Source organism: Pristis pectinata, chromosome 25 (genome assembly GCF_009764475.1).
Source record: "Pristis pectinata isolate sPriPec2 chromosome 25, sPriPec2.1.pri, whole genome shotgun sequence".
Taxonomy (NCBI): Eukaryota; Metazoa; Chordata; class Chondrichthyes; order Rhinopristiformes; family Pristidae; genus Pristis; species Pristis pectinata.
The window spans coordinates 28,050,487-28,066,992 of record NC_067429.1 but is presented as its reverse complement, the minus strand read 5'-3'; positions in this window follow the sequence as shown (position 1 = coordinate 28,066,992).

The following is a 16,506-nucleotide window of genomic DNA, read 5'->3' as shown; positions in this document are numbered from 1 at the left end:
TGATCAGTTGCTACTCAGACAAATCAGAGTGACAACCAGGACCTGGGTCAAACTTTGGAACGGCAAACTCTGGACCACAGATCTTTTTTATTCCATTACTATCAAACCTATTGCTGTCAGAATGTGACCAGGCTTTCTTTAAACCTAAGCTTGATGAGGAATATTAAACTGGAGGTGAATGCATCAAAATATAAAATGATGCATAACCTGAAATAGAAGCCACTTTGCGATCGGTGGCATGGTTAAGTATTCAGCACAGTCAGCGGATGGAGGATGCAGAGCAGAAGATCCAGACTGATCTCATCAGCTTCAAGATCACTCCTTCACCCAAAGTTTTTCTCATCGAGCGCATGTCTCTTTTGTTACACCACTGTCTGTTTTCTGACTTACTGTACAAATACATTATCTCTGGATGTTCTGCCTGGGCAGTCTCTAACCTGACGGCAGGAACATCGAAATCTCAAACTTCAGATAACAGCTCCCCCTCTCTCCCTTTTCCCCTATTTTTCTTTTTTCTCCTCCTGATCCAACTGGCCCCCATCCCCCTATCGCTTTCCCCCCCCCCCATCTGCCCATCACCCACACACTCCTCCCACCGGTTCCCCTCCCCACCTCCCTCCCTTTATTCCACGCTCCACCGTCCTCTCCTATCAGATTCCATCATCTTCAGCCCGTTGTCGTTTCCACCTATCACCTCGCAGCTTCTGACATCATTCCCGTCCTTATCTGCATATACGCCACTCCCTCACCTGAATCCACCTATCACCCGCCAGCTCTTGCTCCACCCCTCCACCCCCCCCCCCCCCCCACCACCACTTCTTTATACTGGCTATCTGCTCTCTTTCCTTCCAGTCCAGATGAAGGGTCTCGACCTGAAACATCGCCTTTCCGTTTCCTTCCACAGCTGCTGTCTGACCCGTTGAGTTCCTTGAGCGCTTTTTGTGTTATGTTTGGCTGTGTTCTATTCACCATTAAAGCTGCAATATTGATCAGAGGCAACAAAGGCAAGGATGAGTGTTTCAGTTGCAGATGAGCTGAGGCGGGGCTGGACACCGTGATTGCCCTTCCCAAAGTCTATTTACAGCAAGTTTCTACACTTGATGAAGCAATAATGGTACAGGCCATCACTTGGAATACAGGTCCAAAGACCATTGTTGTTTGAGATAAAGAAAGAAAATGCTGGAAACACTCAGCAGGTCAGGCAGCATCTGTGGAGGGAGAAACAGTCAATGTTTTAGATCAAAGACCTGATGACTGTTTCCAGCATTTTCTGTTTTTATTTTAGATGTCCGGCATCTGCAGTATTCAGACTTTAATTTATTGTTACATGAGATTCTCCATTAACGCAGTCTGAAAAATAAAAAAACTGCAGTTGACGAACATCTGAAATAAAAACAGCTAAATGTTGGGAACACTCAGCAGTTCAGGCAGTGTCTGCGGTAGGAGAAACAGAGCTATAGTTTCAAGTCTGCAACCCTTTGTCGGAATTGGGAAAGAGACAGCGATGCAAGTAAGTTTTCAGTAGGAGAGAAGGCGGAGGAGGGAGGTGTAGAACAAAGGGAATGTCTGTGATTCAGGATGACTTAATGAAGCGTAATGTGCTGGTAACAGCTCCCATTGTCATTCTGAATCACAAACATCCCTTTGTTCTACATATACCTCCCCTGCCTTCTTTCCTGCTATAAACTAACTTGCATCTCTCTCTTTCCCAGTTTTATGAAGGATTGCAGACCTGAAACATTGACCGTTTCTCTTTCCACAGATGCTACCTGACACCCAAATATGTTTTGAAATGTGAAAAAGTAAGGTAATGTAATGTAATGTAAGGTAGACACCTGATTGTTTTTAGAACGTTCTTTATTGCGGAATGATCGATACATAAAAGAGAATGCTGGATCACATATAAGATTGAAAAACTGGAATCGTCTGTGAAGCAGATGGATACTGCAATGGAATAACGTTGTCCTCAATGATTTATGAATGAATTAAAGTGGCCAGCCACTTCAATTCCACTTCCCATTCCCATACTGACGTGTCTGTCCACGGCATCCTCTACTGTCACGTTGAGGCCAGAGGCAGGTTGGAGGAACGACACCTCATATTCCCTCTTGGTGGTCTCCAACCTGACTGCATCAACATCGATTTCTCTAACTTTAGGTAACCACTCCACTCTGTTTCCCTCCCCCCTTCCCCCCTTTGTTTTCCCTTGTTCCTGTGGCCCCCTCACGCCTTCTCTTTCCCCCCTCCCACCCTCGTGTCCTGCCCATCACCCTCCTATTCCCCACCTCCTTCCCTTTATTCCATGGTCTACTGTCCTCTCCTACTGGATTCCTTCTCCTTCAGCCCTTTGTCTCTTCCACCTGTCATCCCCCAGCTTCTCACATCACTCCCTTTCATCTCTCCTCCCCAACCCACCTCCCTTCTCCCTCTCACCTGGACTCACCTATCCCCTGCCAGCTTGTGCTCCTCCCCCTCCTCCTACCTTTTTATTCTGGCTTCTGCTCTCTTCCTTTACAGTCCCGACGAGGGGCCTCAACCCAAAACGTCGACTGTTTATTTCCCTCCATAGATCTGCCTGACTTGCTGAGTTCCTCCAGCTTTGTGTGTGTGTTGCTCCAGGTTCCAGCATCTGCAGAATCTCTTGTGTCATCAATGTTTATCAAGTTTGGATATTAAATACTACTCTTTTTTCCCTACCACACACACTTGGCCTCTCCAGAGGTACTGGCCACATAGGAGATATGGGCTTGTGCTTGGGCAGAGTCATCCTGTCAGCAGTTAGCCAGAGGCACAGTAATCCCTGGAGTCCACTGTGTTCCCAGGCAAGGTGTTCCCTTTCAGCTTTGCTGGGTTTTCTGGGCTTCCCTCCCCCTTGACTGTAACAATTCACCAGTAAATTATGACGTTTAAAAGGCATTTGGGCAGGTACATGGATAGGAAAGGTTTAGAGGGATATGGGTCAAATTCAGGCAAATGGGACTAGCTCAGTTAAGCAACTTGGTTAGTACAGACGAGTTGGCCCGAAGGTCCTGTTTCCATGCTATATAGCTCTATGACTCTACGACTATGGATTCAGCTTTCCATTCTATCACCACTTGCCTTTTGCCTGGCCCATTAAAACTTCTGTCATTCAGTCGGAGATAAAGAAAAGCCCAGTTGAGTCATTTTGAGCCTTCCAATTAGTTTGGGAAAGCAGTAAAACACAGAGATGTTGTTCCATTTGGTGTGGTCTTGAGACACCAGGAGGCAGAGTGTCATTTGTTGAAGGATCGAGCAACATGCCCTGATGGATGAGTTGTGACAGAATCGATTGTATCTAACCTGCAACTCCAATGTCCCTAGGCTAAGAAAAGATATCACTGACCAAGTCTCCAGTCATCACCTCAATTACATATTTGTAAAATATAACTTTTGACCATTGCCCCTAGCTACCATGAACATTATGTCATGTGTTACTCACAATTAATTATGAGAAAAAATCCTCAGACAAGTATTTGGCTTAAATCAAAGATTCAGACCAGAATCTGTGAATTTTAATGTATTTTTGTACCTCGAGAAGAAATGTCACTTATTTTGAGATGACTTACTGCAAGTCAGTTTCAGTTTAGTAGCTCTTGTGCCTACTGTTACCATGGCAATATTTCCTCAGAAAAGAGAGCAAACAGCCTGGGTAACCCTTTCCTCAGTTTTTCTCTTGCATTTCCTTTCTGTTTGCTCAGGCTTTTTCCATTCGCTGTTCGCTTCACCCTATCTCCTCATACCCTCATACTCAACTCTGATTAAATAGAAATGCACCCTCTGCCTTACATCCTTACCACTCTTCTACTAGGCTTCAGAAAGGTGAGGCTCTCTGGTACCACATCTAAATTGATATTATTCATGACTACAATTACTGAGGGAGTTTTGGCATGCTTTTCACTTATCAGGGTATCGTAACCGATCATGGTACAAGCTTGATCCCTTCCCTCACCAACAGACCATCGAGTTCAGGTTTGTTAATTTGTAAAAAAAATCCCATATCATTTTCCATTCCCTGTATCTGTAATTGATAACACGATCACCTTAGGCTTTATCTATCATTCAAATGCATACATTCAAGGCTTAACCCAATAGTCTTTCAACATGTTTTCAGATAAAAACTGCACCAGTCACCAGCTTAGATATGGATTTTGCCAATGATTCAGACTGGGAAGCATTAGGGAATAGGAGAATGTAATTTTAGAATGCTATTGCTTTATCAGCCAGCCCATTATCTGGGAATTAAAAGATGATATGGCCAACACAGTAAACTTATTGAATGTGTTTGCACAGTTAATGGAACAGATTAATTTGCTTATCAATGAAGATGTTCCACAGAAGCACATACGGTACATACTTATGCAATTATGCACTTTCATTATCGATTGTGTACTGATCGATCAATTTGCATGTCGTGAATTTATTCTAATTAGCCTTTTGATAAACAAAATAGGGGAGAGAGAACTGGCAGAGGAGCTTGTGCCAGGAATCAAGTTTGGGGAGAAAAGGAGAGAATGTTTTTATCATGCAACTAACTGTCATCACTTGGAATCCAGAACACGAGGAGGTGATGGAAGCAAACTCAGGAGTAATTTTCAAGAAAAAATTGGATAAGTACTTGAAAGGGAAAAACAAAAAATGAGGGAACAACTGAGTAACAACTCACAAAGGAGCCGGAGGAACTCAAAAGGTCAAGCAATGTCTATAGAGGGAAATGGACAGTCGAAAGAATGGGTATGCGTGTTTATGTTGGGCATGGAAGAGGAACGGGGAACGAAGGATAGTGTGGAACTAATTAGGCAGTTCTTTCAAAGAAATAGCACTGGAATGATGGGCCAAATGGTTTCCATCTCTGTCAGCTTTTGCTATGATGCTCTACTTCTTTTATATTCAGTAATAATGTAACTGCGTGCTCTCCAACTAGTTAATAATATTGAAGTGCCAAGAGATGGAAACCAGAAATCTATTGAAGTGGACTTATATTTTATCGTTTGAGTTTTCCAGCAGGTAAAAATTCAGCAATAGAATTCTGTCAGATTATCCTGCATTCAATGTATGACCGACAGGCTGAGAAATGTGTGCATAATTATTCTAATGGAGTAAATGGTTGTATTCACAAAAGTACAAACTGTACCAGAACTTGGAATTCTCTCAAAGAGATCATGATTGTACTTTACATCCCAAATGTCACCACCCTCAAAACCAATCAGAGCACAAATTTTAGTCAAAATATGTTCTGAAATCGTGCAAATTGGTCCCAATGACACAAAGGAAAAATAAACTGAAGCTCATTTGTTTAACCTTGGCTTGCTTTGAATAATTCCATACAAGCACAAGAGCTTTTAGCTGCTTTGTGGTACTCAGAACTTTTCTGAACATTTGACAAGTTCACAGGGTAAGTGATACCGAGTTCAATAGAAGTGAACGTCAGTCGTCCTGGACTGAACAGGAATCAAGGTTTCTGCTCCTTGAAGAATCTCTGGCAGACAGAGCATAAAAAAACTGCTTCATTAGTACCGCTGTTTAGATCCCAGGTGAATCATTATCTTCTGCTAATAGACCTCAGATGAGGTTAAACTAGCAGAAACTTCACAGCATTGTAATTAATAGGCAGTTCGATCAGCCATGAATTACACAGACAACATACGAAAAAGAAAACTATTTTTAGAATACATTTCTGTACCCAGATAAACCTGCCACTATTAGCAATGACATGAAGTTAAACAAAAATGCCTACAATATAATAGAGAAAGATAGCGGTATTATGCAGATATAATCCAGAGGATAATAAGTATATTTCAGGAACATCAAAAGCCATTGAGCCTGGCACGTTTGCTCTTTACCTGTACTGATTTCAGATGTGACTCTGAATACAAAATGCTTGATTCTCTTTCCCTCTGTAGAAAAAAACTTCTCCAAAGATAAAGATTCACCCTGGTGGACCGCAAGAGTGGATATCTCTCTGTAATTCCTTGAACCAGTTTCAGTGGTTGGAGGCTTTGGGATGTGTCACTATATTAAAGGTCCCACTGTATATAGATCCAAACCAGCACCATAGTACGTTTTGTCCCAGCCAACACTTCTTGACCAGAGTTGGTGAGGATCACTGGAAGACCACTCATTATTACATTAAGTGAGCGTCCAGGTGTGTCTCTAATGTTGATCTCTCCAAGCAAGTGAAGAGGTGTTGCCCAAGCTCTATCCTGATGTGAGACCTGATTCTATTAGTCACTTTAGAAAGGAAATTAATCCTCAAGTTTTAGAACATAGAAAAGCAACAGGCCCTTCGGCCCACGATGTTGTGCCAAACTAATTAAACTAGTAATTAAATGCCTAACTAAACTCATCCTTTCTGCCCAATAGTGTCCATATCCCTCCATCCTCTGTACATTCATGTGAGAGCCTCTTAAAAGCCTCTATTGTATTCATCTCCACCACCACCCTTGGCAGCATGTTCCAAGTACCCACCACTTTCTGTGTAAAAAACTTGCCCCACACATGTCCTTTGAGCTTAACCCCCTCTCACTTTAGTATTAGACATTTTGACCCTGGGAAAAATATACCGGGTGTCTACTCTCTCTATGGCTCTCATAACCTTGTAAACTTCTATCAGGTACACTTCAGCCTCTGCACTGTTCATTGACCCCAGCCCTGGACACTGCAAGTGAGGCCTGTGAACAACACATTTTTGGTTCCTCAACCTTCTGTAATCTCTCTAGATGTTGATTCATGAGCAGGAGCTCCCAATTTAGAGATCCTCCTTGACCATAATTTGCCTTATTCAGATTGAGCAGTGAGAGGAACGCCGAACCTCTGCATCAATTCTGCCCTGTCGTGAACTTGGACAACCCCAGTCCATGATCCTCTGTCCATTCATTTTATTGATCAGAGAAGCAGAGGTATACTGTTCTCACTTATGTGGTAAAGGGTGCACCAGGAGGCAGCATTTTAAACCCACTGCTATGTCCTTTCTTCCTCATATATTATGTCTTTTAGGACTTGCATTCTTCAACTGGACCAGTGTTACTAATCTGCAGTCTGCTTTTGCAAACTTCAATTAGAGATAAAACAGTTACAGTTGTTTCTCTTTCAGAGTTTAGAGGGATGTGCCAGTGCCTCTTAAGCCTACTTTGTGGAGATGCATTTGGGACCTCTGCTATGATAAAGATACCGTGTAAACATTGAGAATACTACTTGATTGGAGAAAGGAAAATAATAATCCTTTGGCTATTGTTATTTGGGGAGATAACACATTATGTTCCAGCACCATGGGTAAATGGATGTCAGCTGGGTGAGCTGTGCTATTATTGGTTAAGGAACAAATGTTGAATGAGAAAATCATCTGAATAGTGATGTTTAAGTGAACAAGCAGCTTGGCTCCTGGATTAACACAGTGGGCCTGGGAGACACCAGTGCCCAACTCCTCATTAACCCACAGCCCAGACTATGGGCTCAACTGTTGGTGTGGAGCTCAGACCCTCAAACCTTACCTGGAGGTTCAGGTGCTACCAGGTGAACCAAACTGAACCATGTCTCTGATAGATCAGTGCACAAATCCACACCCCTGATGAATAAGCAACCCAAAACAATGTAAACTCTGTTTATGAAAGCACAGATCACTGTGTGATCCTGTTTGCCATTAACGAACAAAGGTTTGACAAAATATAAGCATCTCGACAGCTCAGCTTGTTCCACTGGCAGTGCATGGTGCATCCTGGCTCTGCTACAAATGTTGCTGAATTATGGAAAAAGATCACAAGCTTTGGGTTTGAACTAATGAGCCGACCTTGTACTCATTCAGACAACATAAATAAACCCAAGTGGTTAAAGTTGTAGAAATGATTCATTAAATGAGTATCTAGCTGCACACATTTCCAAACATCATTCCTCGTTCTTGCATTGCACACCCACAGTGTTAAAATGGATTTGCTGGGCATTTAGAAAATCTGTGGAAAATATTCTCTTCTGTTTCATCTGATCTTTTGAAGAATAAATTTTATTTTTCCCCAAAAGAGCCAAAATTGTTCCAGATGGTTGAATTCTCATATTTTGATTTGCCATTGTGTTAATTGTCTGCTGGGTTAAGGAATGATATGAATGCAGCTTTCATCCTGGATACAATGCAACACAGAGACACTCAGGGTGGCTGCATTGGCTCAGTATGGCTCAATTTAGCCCAACCAATGACAAGCAGTTGCTATTATATTAAAACTACAATGAGACCATGTACTGACTTTAATACAACCCAATGCAGTCTCAGAGATCCGACTGCCACATTTGAATTGGCTCCAAGCTGAGGTACAAATAACTGATAGTTGTTCAATCCTCTTACTTCATCTCATTAAGAAATTTGAATCATTATTTTCATTCTTGCTCCCCTAAAAGTGTCACATGAATCATTTGCATTGGATGCCAAGGGCATCTAATGTCACTAATGAATCTTGTCACTTAATTTTCCTGAACTGGCAAATAAATTACAAGATTTAATAATATAATAGACTGCAAGCTCACAACAGCAGAATATTGCAAAGTTTAATGCTCATGTTATGCCCGGAACAAGAAAATGGATGCAAAACAGATTTTCCTGTAAAGACCATTGTTGAGAGAATGGTTTTATCTTTCAGCTTTCCTCATGCTTCAGTTCCAGAGGTGCCATTGGTATCAAGCTGTGTCTCAGTGCTGTCCTGCCTGTGAATACAAGTCCCACTCCAGAAACATGCTCATGTAATGTAGGCAAAGACTCTGGTGCGGTACTAAGGAAGTGCTACACTGTCAGGGGTTCCATCCTTCAAATAAAACCTGTGCAGCATTTTGGAGCCAACTCAGGTATGGCAACCTGACCTGCAATTCTGCATTAGAGTGTATTAAAAGTAGGACGTAGGCTCACTGGGTCCCCATGGTTTAATAGTAGCTGTTTGTCATTGCGAAACTAAGTCATTCTGAGAATCCAATGGAGCCATTCCTTCTGTTCTTGAGATGGGACCTTCCACTCCAGGACATCTGAGATGTCCTCCATTTTCAGAAAATGGAGTTTCCCCCAAAATGTTATTGATGGAGCCCTCACCCGCATCTCCATTTCCTACACTTCTGTTCTTACCCTGTTCTCCACCCCCCCCCTCAACCACCAGACAGAACAAGGATAGAGATCCCCTAATCCTTACCTATTTCCCCACCAGCCTCCGCATCCAACACATCCTTCTTCACAACCTCCACCAACTACAATGTGATCCCACCGCCAGCCATATCTTCCCCTCCCCTCCCATTTCTGGTTTCTGCAGGCACCACTCCCTCGGTGACTCCCTGGTTCACAACACAGACAGTCCAGTAACACGCTTCACTGTTACCCTCTGAGAGCTTCAGGAGCTTCCTGAAGTAGATGGTGTGCCTCACTGTGCCGTCCACTGAGTTCATCATTCCTGGTGTCAAACATGCCAGATGAGTGCGGAGGTGAGTATCTGAGCTAGGAATCAGAAATGAATTGAACTTAAAAACAATACCTAGTAATTAAGATGAACTTCAGCTCCCTCACCTGCATGATGATGGAGAGAAGACATGGGTTTGCTTGTTCTGGTTTGTAGAATGCCTGAATTCTATTTTTTTTCACAGACTAATTCAAGTACATTAGTTTCAAGTACATTTTGTTCCATGTTTTGTGACTGATACTGTTTATTGATCATGAGATAATCCAAAATTTAGTGAGAAGAAACACCTGTGAGAATAATGTTGTACGAATAAAGTGTACCTCTTGATTGATTAACCAATTCATTACATTGTAATGACAACATTTAGGTGACAGTTAATTCTAATACCAGACTCCCAGTGGGAAGCTATGACATTAGCCAACTTGCATTTGTTATAAGTACAAATTCAGTAATTGCTGACGGTCCAGAATCACATCAGTTTTAAAACTATTATCTTTGTTGTCAAGTCCCTCCATGACATCACCCCTTCCCATCTCTGATCTTCTCCATTCCTACAACTCTGTAGGAAGTAGCTGCTCCTGCATTTCAATAACTTTCCATCTCCTCCTCTGGTAGCCATCCTTCCTGCTGCCAAGGCCCCAATCTCTGAAATTCTCTCACTAAACCTCTGAAGCTCTCTACTCCCACATTCCCTAAAGCCTATCTCTTTGATCAAGTGCTTCAACAAAGGTAATATCTCCTATGTGTTAAATTTTGTTTGATGACATTCATAGAGCATAGAACAGTACACACAGGAACAGGCCCTTCAGCCCATTATGTCTCCACCAACCATGATGCCAGTCTAACCAATCCCATCTGCCTGTACATGGTCTGTATCCCTCTATTCCCTGCCTGTTCATCTGTCTGTATAAGTGGCTCTTAAACATTGCTATCATATCTGCTTCTATCACTTCTCCTGGCAGCACACTCAAGACACCTATCACTCTCCGTGTTAAAAAAACTTGCCTCACAAATCTCCTTTAAACTTTCTCTCTCTAACCTTACACCTACGCCCTCTAGCATTTGACATTTCCATCCTGCCTCATTTCCTACCCTACCTATGCCTCATATAATTTTATATCAGGTCTCCCCTTGGCCTCCGACGCTCCAGAGAAAACAATCCAAGTCTGTCCAACCTCTCCTTGTAGCTAATACACTTTAATCCAGGCAACATCCTGGTGAATGTCTTCTGCACCCTCTCTATATCCTCCACATCCTACCTGTAGTGTGGTGACCAGAACTGCACACAATACCCCAAACGTGGTCTAACCAAAGTTTTACGCAGCTGCAACATGACTGACCAACTTCCATACTCAGTGCCCTGACCGATGAAGGCAAGCATGCCATACGCCTTCTTAACCACCCTATCCACCTGTGTTGTCACTTTCAGGGAGCTATGGACTTGCACCCCAAGACCCCTCTGTACATTAATGCTCCTAAGGGTCCTGCCATTTACTATATTCTCTCCTCTTGCATTTAACCTCCCAAAGGACAACACATCACACTTGTCCGGATTAAACTCCATCTCTGCGCAAATTTTCAGCTGATCTGTATCCTGCTGTATCCTTTGACAACCTTCCTCGCGAACTATAACTCCACCAATCTTTGTGTCATCTGCAAACATACTGGTCGGACCATCTGTATTTTCATCCAGATCATTTATATATATTGCAAACAACAGAGGTCCCAGCACTGATCCTTGCGAAACACCACTGGTCTCAGACCTCCAGTCAAAGAAGTACCTCTGTCTTCTATGACCAAGCCAATCTTGAATGCAACTCACAGAGGAGAAGGTGAGATCAACTGGGTGAGGAGGCTGGTGGTGTGAAAGGTGAGAACCAAGAGAACTCTATCTCTGTGTTGTCTTGGTGGAGGAGGGGTTAAGAGTAGAAGTCCGGGAACTGGAGGAGATGTTTTCCTTCAACCACAGTAGAGGGGAAGCCACACTTCCTGAAAAAGGAGGACATTTCAGATGTCCACCTTGAGAACAGATGTGGTGGAGATTTGGAGATCTAGCTCACCAACTCAGAAGACTTTGTCTTCTGGACCAGTCCACCATGAGGGAACTCATCGAAAGCTTTAATAAAGTCCACGTGGACAACATCCACTGCCCTACCCTCATCAATCATCCTCATCACCTACACAAAATCAAATTTGTGGGTCAGGACATTCTCCACAGAGAGTGATAAGACCATAAGACCATAAGATATAGGAGCAGAATTAGGCCATTTGGCCCATTGAGTCTGCTCCACCAATGGCTGATTTTGTTTTCAATCCCATTCTTCTGTCTTGTCCCCACAACCCTTAACCCTTTTACCAATCAAGGACCTATCAATCTCTGCCTTAACTATACACCCAATGACTTGGCCTCCACAGTCCTCCATGGCAACGAATTCCACAGATTCACCACCCACTGGCTGAAGAAATTCCTCCTCATCTCAGGTTCAAAGGGATGCCCCTTTATTCTGAGCTTTGCCCTCAGATTCTAGACTCTCCTACTAATGGAAACATCCTCTCCACATCCACTCTATCCAGGCCTTTCAGTATCGGGTAGGTTTCAATGAGATCCCCTGTCATCCTACTGAACTCCATCAAGTGCAGGCCCAGAGCCATCAAACACTCCTCATACGTCAAGCCTTTCATTCCTGGGATCATCCTTGTGATCCTCCTCTGGACCCTCTCCAGGGCCAATACATTCTTCCTCAGTCTGACCAACGCAAGACATTCTGACTATCGCTAATAAGTCCAAGCTTTTCCAAATACAAGTAAATCCTGTCTCCAAGAATCTTCTCTAATAATTTCCCTACCACTGACGTAAGGCTCACTGGCCTATAACTTCCTGGATGATTTCTGTTGCTCTTCTTAAACAAAGAAACAACACTGGATATTCTCTATTCTTCTGGGACCTCACCTGTGGCTAAAATGGATACATAGATCTTGATCAAAGCCCAGCAATCTTCTCCCTTGCCTCCCTCAGTATCCTAGGATAGATTCCATCAGGCCCTGGGTATTTATTCATCTTAACCTTATTCAAGATACACAACACCTCCTCCTTCTAAATATCAACATGCCCTAGAATACCAACATACTCTTCCCGAATTCACCATCATCCATGTACTTCTCCTTGATAATTAATCTGCAAATTCCTGTTAGTCAGAGTGTAATACGTTGGACTGAAATCTGGAGCCATCTCCTCCCAGCGTGAATTAGTGTGAATGATACACTTGCAAATTCCTTGAGCCCGTCTTCACAGCTTCGTGTTTCCTCCAGGGATTAAAAATGACTACATTTTTAAAATCTTGCTTTTAAAGCCTTCCAAATCCTTACACCAAATCTGTAAATACCTTCACTCCTTGTATCATAGAATCATTTAACATTTCGATAAGAAGGTCCGAATGAGGTCAGGAACAGGCTGTGGTTCCATGATCCTGTTCTGCATTGACAAGGTTGGGACTGAAAGTCACGTTCCCTGTTTCCATCTGACAAGCCTTTTTTGTCTTATAGCTCAGAAGGAGACTATTTGGTCCATTATGTTCACACTGGCCTTAGCTTCTCATTCCTCTGACTGCAGCTTGCAGCTGTTCTTCAACTGCCTAGTTCCACTCTCTTGAACTCCAACCTAAACTTCTTCTAGCTCTCTCTCCCTTCCATAAATCCCCTTTAAACCCCCTTTAAGGTGAGGGCATTGGTTCTGCAAACTTCAAGTTTGCAGACGATACCACCGTAGTGGGTCGAATCTCAAATAACGATGAGTCGGAGTACAGGAAGGAGATAGAGAGCTTAGTGACATGGTATCATGAAAAACAACCTTTCCCTCAATGTCAGCAAAACAATATAGCTGGGCATTGACTTCAGGAAAGGGGGCGGTATACATGCATCTGTCTACATCAATGGTGCTGAGGTTGAGAGGGTTGAGAGCTTCAAGTTCCTAGGAGTGAACATCACCAATAACCTGTCCTGGTCCAACCACGTAGATGCCACGGCCAAGAAAGCTCACCAGCGCCTCTACTTCCTCAGGAGGCTAAAGAAATTTGGCATGTCCCCTTTGACACTCACCAATTTTTATCAATGCACCATAGAAAGCATCCTATCTGGATGCATCACAGCTTTGTATGGCAACTGCTCTGCCCAGGACCGCAAGAAAGTGCAGAGAGTTGTGGACACAGCCCAGTGCATTACGGACACCAGCCTCCCCTCCATGGACTCTGTCTATACCTCTCTCTGCCTTGGTGAAGTAACCAGCACAATCAAAGACCCCACCCACCCGGGTCATTCTCTCTTCTCTCCTCTCCCACCAGGCAGAAGATACAGAAGCCTGAGGGCACGTACCACCAGGCTCAAGGACAGCATCTATCCCACAGTGATAAGACTATTGAATGGTTCCCTTATACGATGAGATGGACTCTTGAAATCACAACCTACCTTGTTTGACCTTGCACCTTATTGTCCACCTGCAATGCACTTCTCTGTAGCTGTGATACTTTACTCTGTATTCTGTTACTGTCTTTACCCTGTACTACCTCAATGCACTGTGTAATGAATTGACCTGTATGATCGGTATGCAAGACAAGTTTTTCACTGTACCTTGGTACAAATGACAATAATAAACCAATACCAATACCAATATTTAACCATACCACGGCAGTTACTTTTCTCAAAATGCCGAAGAAGCATTCAGAAAATCAAAGGTCATACACATACAAGTTTTTAATGAAAGAAAGACCAGTGGATTTTAGTGGAATAACAGAATGTGATCCCTGACATATCAATCGAGTCCTGAATCTTGGAATTCTATGTTTGATTAATGCACCAGAATCTTATGAGTAGAATTTACTGATATGTACTCCAGGAGCTGAGATAATTTATTTGCTCACAGAATGTATCCTCTTTGATCAGCCTAAACCAGTGGTCTGTACTATTGAGAAATGAATAATAAAGTCATGGTAGATGCGCACACAGCAACATCAAAAACTCTGGCGAAAATGTTACTTAAATGATCCAGTCTGTAAGCAGCGATGGCCATTAATCACCACAGCTCCAGCTTTACTCTGCTTCTCGCATTGACATTAACAATAAGAAGCACCGGTCCTGTGGATACTGGTCCCACAGTCACTGGCCGAGGAATCGTTTGTGTCGACTGTTTGATCTCAGAGAGTTAAATCCCAAAGTGGAGCTTAAATTAGCAGTGGTGCAAAATCTTCTCATTACTGAGATGGTTCAAGGCCCCGAGGGAGTTCAGTGCAAAAGAAATTGACGTTAGCACAGTAAACTAGCCAGCGACATTGATTCTAAAGCAATTAAGGAAATGCCAGTGCAATCTTCACAGCAGTTCCATTTATTTGGGAAGGAAAATGAGAAGCGGAAAGCCTGACCAAGGGAATTAAAGAGCTGTCTGCCTGAGTCTGGGACTGCAGGTGATGAGATGTTGGATATTTGCATAGACAAGGCAGATAGCTAGGGTCTGTTTCTTGTGGTAGGGGTGTCTAAAACTAGAGGGCATAGGTTTAAGGTGAGAGGGGTGAGGTTTAGAGGGGTAAATCTTTCACACAAATAGTATTCAGTATGGAATGAGCTGCCAGAGGAGGTAGTGGAGACAGGACCAGTAACAACATTTAAGACGCATCGGAACAGGTACTTGAAAGAGCAGGGCGTAGAGGGACATGGAATAATGCAGGTAAAGTGGGATTAGTATAGATGGGCATGATGGTCAACATAGATGTGGTGGGCTGAAGGGCCTGTTTCTATGCTGAACAACTCTGTGACTCTATGTGAGCAGGGATGAACTATATTGTTGCTGTTTTTGCAACTATGGAAATCCATAAACTACAAATTCAGCATTTTGTGCAGAAGGACCCTAATTACTCATTAAAGCTAAAGGTTCTGATTTGCATTGAATCCATGGCGAAGTTTACCTGGACTCCCTTTTCTCTATCCCAGTGTCAAGTTGGTGCTTGATGTGAAACTAGGCCCGCTGAATTGGTGAGAAGCCTAAAATAAAAACAGAAAATGTTAGAAATACTCAGCAGGTCAGGCAGCATCTGTGGAGACAGACTCAAGATTAATGTTTCAGGTTGAAGACCCTTCGTTAGTACTGGGAAGGAGAGAAAACAAGTTGGCTTGAAATTGTAGAGTGGGTGAGGGGGTGACGGATAGGACTGGTGAATATCTTTGTCCTCCAGCATCAGCAGTTCTTTGATTTGAAAGTGGATCATTTTGCACTAATGCTTAGTTATGGCATGAATAAACTTCAGCCTTTTAATGAGAAATATTCATGTGAATGTGAATGATTTTCTTACAGCCACAGTGGTTGGTGCTGCTGCTTTGAAGGTTTGGTGACCCATGTCGAATCCTGACCGCCCCGTGCCTTCTGCGCGGAGTTTTCATGTTCTCCCTGTGACACTGTTCCCCTGGGTGCTCTGGTTTTCTCCCACATTCCAAAGACGTGCAAGATAGTAGGTTGATTGGATACTGTAAATTGCCCCTAGTGTAAGTGGGTGGCAAAAGAATTGGGAGTGGGGGATGGGCAGGTCGTTGATCAGGAGATGAGAGGGAAAATGGGATTTATGTAAGTGGGTGTTCACTGGTTGGTCTGGGGCCAAAGGGCCTGTCCCTCTTTTGTTCAGGGGGCACAGTAGCGCAGTTAGTACAACTGCTGTCCCCCAGCTCCAGCGACCCAGCTTCGATCTTGATCTTGGGTGCTGTCTGTGTGGAGTTTGCATGTTCTCCCTGGGACCGTGTGGGTTTCCCCAGGGTGCTCCAGTTTCCTCCCACGTCCCAACGGCACATGGGTTGGTGGGTTATTTGGCCACTGTAAATTGCCCTTAGTGTGTAGATGAATGGTCCAATGTTGGGGGAGCAGACGGGAGTGCGGGGAGAATAATATGGGATTAATGTAGGATTAGCGCAAACGGGCGCTTGGTGCTCAATGTGGACCGGAGGACCAAGGACCCAGTTCTGTGCTGTATGTCTCAATGATGGTTAGGAATAGAACCATCAGTGATTCACTTTTACATTGTTCCAAGCAAGT